This window comes from Sinocyclocheilus grahami, unplaced genomic scaffold, assembly GCF_001515645.1.
Source record: "Sinocyclocheilus grahami isolate Dianchi unplaced genomic scaffold, SAMN03320097.WGS_v1.1 scaffold47.1, whole genome shotgun sequence".
In the NCBI taxonomy this organism is placed as follows: Eukaryota; Metazoa; Chordata; class Actinopteri; order Cypriniformes; family Cyprinidae; genus Sinocyclocheilus; species Sinocyclocheilus grahami.
In genome coordinates this window covers 175,504-185,017 of record NW_015505226.1, presented here as the reverse complement: position 1 = coordinate 185,017, position 9,514 = coordinate 175,504, and positions in this window count along the sequence as shown.

Sequence of the window (9,514 nt, the reverse complement as noted above, 5' to 3'; positions counted from 1 at the left end):
TATTGAAATAGTACACTTACAAGTATACTACTAGTACACTGATATTTGTATACTTACTACATAAAGTATACTTAAAAATATACTTGAACTTTACTTAAGTATACTTACTAAAATAAACTTGAAGTATACTACTTTTTGGTAAGGGATTAGTTCTAAGATGCAGGGTTTGTGGAATACTTTGGTAAACAACAATTGGAAATGTCTGTGTTTCAGTTGATTGTGGACTCAGTCGGCACAGTTGAGCTCGGAGAGCAGTTCATTATTGAAGCTGAGTCTTTGATGTGGCAAAATCTCTGCATGAATTCCAGACAGATGTTGCCCTGCTCTCCTGAGCAACAGCACAGCACCAACAGACACCCGACGACACCTTACTGCCGACTGCAGGTCGCAAACCTTCCCAATAAACTACTCTAAAAATGCTGGGTTAAATACAACCCAGTGCTGGGTAAAATAGGGACAAACACAGCAATTCGTTTTGACCCAACGGTTGGGTTAAATGTTTAACCCAACCTTCTGGGTAGTAACCCAACCGCTGGGTCAAAACAACCCAATTGCTGGGTTTGTCCCTATTTTACCCAGCACTGGGTTGTATTTAACCCAGCATTTTTTAGAGTGTAGGTTTCATTTGTTTAACATTTTATTTATGTTTGGTTACTGCATAATTACTTTTTATTTGTGTTATTTCATAGTTTTCATTACTTTAATATTATTATAATGTGGAAAATAGTAATAGTAAAGAATGTATAGGTGTGTCCAAACGTTTGTGATCTTCTGGAAGTGAAGATCAATTGTTTATATCTTATATTAGTTTTTTTTGTTGACTGCAGTGTGAGACTGAAAAAGATCAAGACAAACTGTAACATACACAAGGACATAATGTGAATATACATAAACATCGTATCTTTGTAAAACTATGACAAGAAACAAGATGAGAAGAAACAGTGTGGAGCTCATTGAGCCTGCATGAAGTCTGGGATGAGAGGGAGAGAGGGGGCCGTAATTACACAGCAGACTGTCAAATACACCTCCCCTCGGCCTCAGGGGGTCAGCTTGTAAAGGAAGGAAGGAAGTCATTTTCAGAACAAAAACAGAAAAGGCATCTGGAAAAAAACGGGGGGGCGGGGAGGCAGTTTGTGAAAAAGAAAACAAAGGCAGATGGACAAAGAATGAGGAAATGTAAATGTGGCATGGAATAGAGGAACCATCAGAGGAAGAGGCTCAATATCCGTGCCTGGAATAGAGAGAGAGGGGAAACGTTTGCTTTATGGCCTGCTGTCACACAATGCCTACCTCCTGCCTGACCCACCGACTGACCGACCGACCCACCAACACACGGGTACAGCTGCACCAACTCACCACAGCGGACGTCCTGATGTGTACAACGGACAGGAAAACTTCCTCACACATTCATTTTCACATTCATTTCCAATGAGCAAAACCACTTGCTACAAGTGAAATATATTTATATATAAATAAAATGAAAAATTATAAATAATTGAATACATATAAAGTATAAATTAAATGTAATATACAGTGTGTGTATATATATATATATATATATATATGTATGTATGTACAGTATATACATATATAAATACACACACACAATAACAACCACCCAATAAAGCATTACAATAATCTAACCTTGAGGTCATGAATGCATGAATTAATGTTTCTCAATTTGACATTGAGTGCATAGGTCGTAATTTAGATATATTTTCAGGATGGAAAAATACGGTCTTACAAATGCTAGAAACATGACATTCAAAGGAAAGATTGCTATCAAGTAGTACACTTAGGTTCATGACTGATGACGAAGAATTAACAGAGCAGCCATCAAGTGTTAGACAGTGTTCCAGATTATTACATGCAGAGGATTTTGGTCCTATAATTAACACCTCTGATTTTTTCAGAATTTAGAAGTAGGAAATTACTAGTCAGCCAGTTTTTTTTATATCAGCTATGCATTCTGTTAGTTTTGCAAATTGGCATGTTTTGTTGGGCCACGAAGAAATATAAAGCTGAACAGTGAAAGCTAACACCATGTTTCCTGATGATATCCAACAAGGATAGCATGTAAAGTGTGAAAAGCAACGGTCCTATTACTGAGCCTTGTGGTACTCCATACTGCACTTGTGAACGATATGATACTTATTAATTGATGACAGTCAGACAAGTATGATTTGAACCATGGCAATTCAAATCCACTAATGCCAACATAATTTTCTAGTCTATTCACATGAACGTTGTGGTTGATAGTGTAATTATAGAGAGATAAAACCACAATCGGATGATAAGAGCAGGTAATTTATAACTCTGATGAGAGCAGTCTCCGTATTATGATACGGTCTAAATCCTGAATGGAAATCCTCACAGATACCATTTTTGCTCTAAAAAAAGAACATAGTTGTGAGGATACTAACTAATTCCCACCCACACAATGTGTTTGCAGGGTTATTATTTAATGCAAACATCATAATAATTCATCTCTGATACTTAAATAACACTATATATACTTTTAGTATATTTTTATACTTTTAGCTTTCCTGGTCCTGTATAAATACATCAGTAAACACTGGGTCAGGAGGGTTTGTAACTTGTGAAGAGTGTATTTGCAGATGCTGATGATCGAGTACTGCAATCAAAAAGACACAATGGATGCACATGTAAATACACACATGCTCCTGACTGCGCGAGAGTGGCTGCGTGGAGCTGCGCAGAGTATCATGTTCACATTTGTTTCAGATTTCAGCCATGTAAACAAAGGGAGGCAGGCAGACACACTGGGGCCCGTTTAAATTAGGCCCCAATAAGATCTGTCAAATCCACAAGCCCAGAGCCTCTCACAAAGCCCAAATCGAATCAAAAGCAGCCCTTTGATGGTCTCCGAGCTTGGTCTCTATAACAATTATTTTTGTTTTAATAATCATTCCCTGGTTTTGGGCTGGAAGACACAGCAGAGCTTTGGTGGGAGGGAATGGAGCCCTTACACACACACACATACATTAAAGGAATAGGGAGCAAGCGCTTAGATGCAGCATGATTTCTCCAGTCTCTTCTTGAGCCCAAGAATGATATCATGCATTCTAGGGAGTGTGGGAGCGAGTTTAAGCTCCGTCCTAGATTTGCTCCACTCAAAATGAATGACCTGAGAGGCACATCCATTAGTGAAGAATGTGCTGCAGTAAAGTTGTGCTTTGGTTTAAAGGGGTCGCATCATGAGGAATTAAATCTGCCTTGATCTTCTGAGAAAAGAGTTTGTTGTTTAAAAATGTACTGTAACTTTCAGAACTAGAAACGTCCTCCCCTGTGAAAAAAATTAGAAGCTGTAAAAATAACATGTTCTGATTTTTCGCAGTAAAAACACCTATTGGGAAATCAAAAACTTGGTCCATGCAGTCATGGTGAGGTAATGAGGAAGTAAGAAAAATGCTGTTATTCTCAATGCCAAAACAGCTAATGATCAAAGAAAAGTCCATCAGATATTGTGCCGTTTCTGGCTGTGTAGCACCTACTGCTCTGCACTTCCTTTCAAAGAATAAGAATTAGAAAAGTTTATTTTTAACAAGGGACTGATCATTTCAGTCTCATCTTAGCAGTTTGAAAGGAACATTTTAGCAAATTAATTATTTGTGAAATAAAGTTTCATAAGCAGACTTTTTGCAGTGATGCCATGTAAGAATCATTGGGTTACCCAAAGAAACTTCCAGTGGATTGTTCTTAACAACCATTATTTCTTCTTAGCGTCAAGTAGTGCTATTTTAGATAGTTTTTTTTGTTTTGTACTATCATAGTTTTTGTTGCTCTTTATTTTACGGTACATGCACTTACCTGTACTTACAAAAGCACTGGATAATATAAAGTAACTACATTGGTTAGGATCAGGTTTATGGGTAGGTTCAGGGTTAGTAGTCATTACCCAGTTATTGCAATTACTATAACAAGTACATTGTATGTACATGCAGAACAGTTTCATAGTTTTTATTAATTTTTAATTTGTTTTTATTTTTATATTTTTAGGTTTCATTTTAATTGTAGTTTTTTATTTATATTGTGCCGTTTCTGGCTGTGTAGCACCTACTGCTCTGCACTTCCTTTCAAAGAATAAGAATTAGAAAAGTTTATTTTTAACAAGGGACTGATCATTTCAGTCTCATCTTAGCAGTTTGAACATTTTAGCAAATTAATTATTTGTGAAATAAAGTTTCATAAGCAGACTTTTTGCAGTGATGCCATGTAAGAATCATTGGGTTACCCAAAGAAACTTCCAGTGGATTGTTCTTAACAACCATTATTTCTTCTTAGCGTCAAGTAGTGCTATTTTAGATAGTTTTTTTTGTTTTGTACTATCATAGTTTTTGTTGCTCTTTATTTTACGGTACATGCACTTACCTGTACTTACAAAAGCACTGGATAATATAAAGTAACTACATTGGTTAGGATCAGGTTTATGGGTAGGTTCAGGGTTAGTAGTCATTACCCAGTTATTGCAATTACTATAACAAGTACATTGTATGTACATGCAGAACAGTTTCATAGTTTTTATTAATTTTTAATTTGTTTTTATTTTTATATTTTTAGGTTTCATTTTAATTGTAGTTTTTTATTTAAGTTTTGTAATGTGCTTTTGTCATTTTGTTTTTTAATATTATATTTTTTTTTAGTTTTAGTTTTAAACGATTTTTTTTCAAAGTTTCAATTTTTTAACGTTTTTTTTTTTCATAGAAAAATTTATATTTTATTTTACTTCCACTATATTTCAATAACAAGAATGTTTTTAATAGTTTTAGTTAAAGAGAATAATCTTAGTGTGAAAAAACATTTTAATAATCTGAAGAACCTTTTTTCACTATAAATAACTTTTTTTGTGTGCAACGGAAATATTCCATCGATTTTATAAAGTTTCTTCATGGAACCAAATGTATACTTTGCAAAGATGTTTTGACTAAAATATGTGGCATATATAAAGAGAAAAAAGAGAAAGAGGATATATATATATATATATATAGCTGTCCTCAATGGGGGGGGGAATCAATGAAATATGAATATGACTTACAACCCTGAAACTGAAACTTATAAGCCTGATATCTAAATGCATGTAAGAAAGGGAGAGTTTACAGAGGAAGAACATATTAAGTCAGCACATGGAATCCTGCTTTTCTCCCTTTGGGCTGCAACTTTCATCAGGATCTTTTCACTTCCTGTCCATGGCAACAGGCTGAGACGAGCCTCAATAAACAAATCCAAAAGATCTCATTCAATGACCTGTTTCTGCAGCTCAGAGAACAGAAACAAAGCACAACTGCCACAAAGTAACCTTATTCTGGGATGAACTTTGCAAATGTTCTAACTTGAGACGTTTATCTGTGCAAACTTGCCAGGGAGTTGCTAAAGGTGTTAGTTGAGCTTATTAGCACAATACTGTGTGGATGACGAGTTGTTCTGGTTGGTTGTCAAGTGGTTACTTATCAGAAAAGCTCCTGGATACAAAGCATCTCTGGTTTTGTGATCACTAGATATGTCTCGGGTCATGAAGGAGACAGCTTTGTGCTCGTCCAGTGTGTGACCCGGTGCCCACTGACAGTGACAAGAGAGGCAGACCGCGGCGGAGACAATGCCCACTGTGGCTTTTCCTCAGCTGGCCCGTGTGGGAAAGCAGTCACCCCTCCCCTTCCAGTCAGAGGATGTGGAGGCTCAAAGCTGTTATCTGCTCACAATAACATCCTGGTGCATGTACTACACTGTTCTGTCCAAGGGAAGTTGGACACAAATAAAAGACGGCACAATCAAGGACCGGGGTGGAGGGAGTGCCAGTAAACACAAGAACTATTTCCTGAGGTCAAAGCAGGGAAATATTACTTCCAATGTCATCAGTAACCAAAGACATGTTTAAATAGTTTATATGAAGCTGCAGGCAATAGGGTCATATAGAAATGTGACCCTGGAGCACAAAACCAGTCTTAAGTCGCTGGGGTATATTTGTAGCAATAGCCAAAAAAACATGTACGGGTCAAAATGATAAATTTTTCTTTTATGCCAAAAATCATTAGGATATTAAGTAAAGATCATGTTCCATGAATATATTTTGTAAATTTCCTACCGTAAATATATCAAAACTTAATTTTTGATTAGTAAAATGCATGGCTAAGAACTTAGAAAACTAAGAAGATTTTCTCAGTATTTCGATTTTTTTGTACCCTCAGATTCCAGATTTCCAGAATAGTTGTATCTCAGCCAAATATTGTCCTATCCTAACAAACCATACATCAATGGAAAGCTTATTTATTTCAGATGATGTATTCAAAATTATGATGATTTCAAAAAATTGACCCTTATGGCTGGTTTTGTGCTCCAGGGTCACAAATAAGAAAATATAATTTGCTTAAAGAAAATTAAGACTGTTTTTAAATTGGGGTTGGTATGTTGTTGTTGTTGTTTTTTTAATCAATACTTTTATTCAGCAAGAATGCATTAAACTGATCAAAAGTGATAGTGACGACATTTATTATGTTTCAAAAGATTTCAAATAAATGCTGTTGTTTTGAACTTTCTATTCATCAAAAGAAAACAGTTGTATCACTGTTTCCATAAAAAAAATGGTTTTCAACATTGATAACAATATTTCTTGAGGAAGAAATCAGCATATTAGAATAATTTCTGAAGGATCATATGACACTGAGGCTAAAATTCAGGTTTGCCATTACAGAAATAAATGATATCATAAACTATATAAAGTATAAAACAGTTCTTTTAAATTGTATTTATTTAAATTGTAATATTTCACAGTATGGCTGTGTTTTATTACTATATAAATGCAACATTGCTGAGCAAAAAATCTTATCGACCCCAAACTTTAAACAGTAATGTGTAATTTTTTTACTAGTAAAACAATATTAATACTAATACTACTAATAATGAAAATTGCTACTGGGTCACAAATAAGAAAATATAATTTGCTTAAAGAAAATTAAGACTGTTTTTAAATTGGGGTTGGTATGTTGTTGTTGTTGTTTTTTTAATCAATACTTTTATTCAGCAAGAATGCATTAAACTGATCAAAAGTGATAGTGACGACATTTATTATGTTTCAAAAGATTTCAAATAAATGCTGTTGTTTTGAACTTTCTATTCATCAAAAGAAAACAGTTGTATCACTGTTTCCATAAAAAAAATGGTTTTCAACATTGATAACAATATTTCTTGAGGAAGAAATCAGCATATTAGAATAATTTCTGAAGGATCATATGACACTGAGGCTAAAATTCAGGTTTGCCATTACAGAAATAAATGATATCATAAACTATATAAAGTATAAAACAGTTCTTTTAAATTGTATTTATTTAAATTGTAATATTTCACAGTATGGCTGTGTTTTATTACTATATAAATGCAACATTGCTGAGCAAAAAATCTTATCGACCCCAAACTTTAAACAGTAATGTGTAATTTTTTTTACTAGTAAAACAATATTAATACTAATACTACTAATAATGAAAATTGCTACTGAAAAAAAATTTGAAATTATAAAAAGAAGATAAATTCAAATTTAAACACCCAGAAACATTACTACAAAGACATTTGGGGGGGAAATAATGTTACAATGGAAAAATCTTAATGGTCCTAAAAAGGCTTGATTTTCTTCATTCAAAATATAATTTCCTATTTTTGATTCTTTTGATTTTGAGGTAAAATGTGGCATGAGATTCAGCCTGTCGTCCATGCAGTCGAGCTGGTGATTTGTGCACTGCCTGATGGGTCCAGACAAGAACGGCTGTATCTGCGGCTGAATGACTCCAAAAACAACACCTACAGCAGGAGACAAACAACAGGTGGAGAAACAAGCCCAAACAAGCAAACAGGAAAGAGCAGAAGCATCTGTCTCACACTGCCTGCAGACAGGAAAGCTCTTCTTCAAACAGCACTGTGGCCTGACAAAAACAGGAAGGCAGATTACTGCGGTTTGAAGGTCGACAGTAGCCTAAATGAATAATTCCCCAAGTTATTACATTTACGCATGTCATTGCAAACTCGTAGGACTTCTACTGTGGATCACAAACAGAGAAATGTTGAAGAAAATCCTGGTTTCCGCACATAATGAATGACAGTGAACGGTGAGCAGGTATCATAAAATTAGTCCACTATATGCACTATATATGACAAACAGTAGTTTTGCATAGGGGAAAAATCTGTGAAATTTACATTTCAATAAATAAATACAAATAAAAATAAAAACACTTTACCTTACAAAAGACACCAAAGCGTTTTTTTTGTAGATATGTATAGTTTTTTTTTTTATAACGTAGGTTTTTCAATTGTTTTCAATGGGAGTGCTACGGTGGCCGAGAAGTGCTAAACAAATCACGATTCTGAAAACAAAATAACAAATAACAAATTACAAATGCAAATGCAAGTCTAAAAAAACAAAATAACAATTCAGAAAACACAACGACAATTCAGAAAACATTATAACAAGTCAGAAAACACAACGACAAATCAGACAAACCGGAAGAGGTAGGTATAGTTTGAGACAGCGCCATTGGTTTGGGATTACTCACCGCTGACTGAACGAGACATCTGTCAATCAACGTATACAGGGAAGAACCAGCCGAAGAACAGCAGAGTCGTGGTAGAAAGTTCGGAGATGGTATTAAAGTAGCTCAGTTTAAATGTATTGTATGAATTGCCCTTACTATGGAATAAAAAATACGGGGTGTCTATTTACATTTAGTTAAAAGTGGCTGTAAAACATCAGGTCCAGTGGTGCAGATGGATAAGCGTGTGCCATTGGCTTTTTGACGCGATCGACCCAGGTTCGATCCCGCCTTTTGCCGAACTTTTTTTTTCTCCCTTTTCAAATCTTGTATCACATCGTAAAGGCATTTATTTTCAATAAAAATTAAGGAAATAATCAAAAAGTAGAAAATAAAGTATTGGGTAGGGTTAGGGTAGGTGTAGGGAGGGCTTTATTGTACCAATAAGGTGGCATCCATTTAATAATTAAAACTACAATTATAATTTACACTCAATACGTTATTATTGCATACTGTTTTATAATGTACTACAATACTGAAGTGCAGATAATTGCCACTATTTGCAACAAGTAGTATACTTGATAGTAGAAATCCTGCTATTTTAACATAGTGTAAATAGGTATTTGCACTTAGTGTAAATAGCATATTGCTTAAAATACTGCTATTTTCACTTAGTGTAAATAGAATCCATTGCTAATACGAGATTTGAAAAGGGACTGACTCATGACAACAACATTCTGACTTGTTATAATGTTTTCTGAATTGTTGTTGTGCTTTCTGAATTGTTATTTAGTTTTTTAGACTTGCATTTGCATTTGTAATTTGTTATTTTGTTTTCAGAATTGTGATTTGCTTTGCACTTCTCGGCCACCGTAGTAATGTGTGCTGTAGGTGCGAAACTTTTAGGAATCTTATCCAAGTTGTAGGCTAGTCAATATTGGTCAGTCATATCTGAGGATCCGCGAATGAAACTGTGACCACAA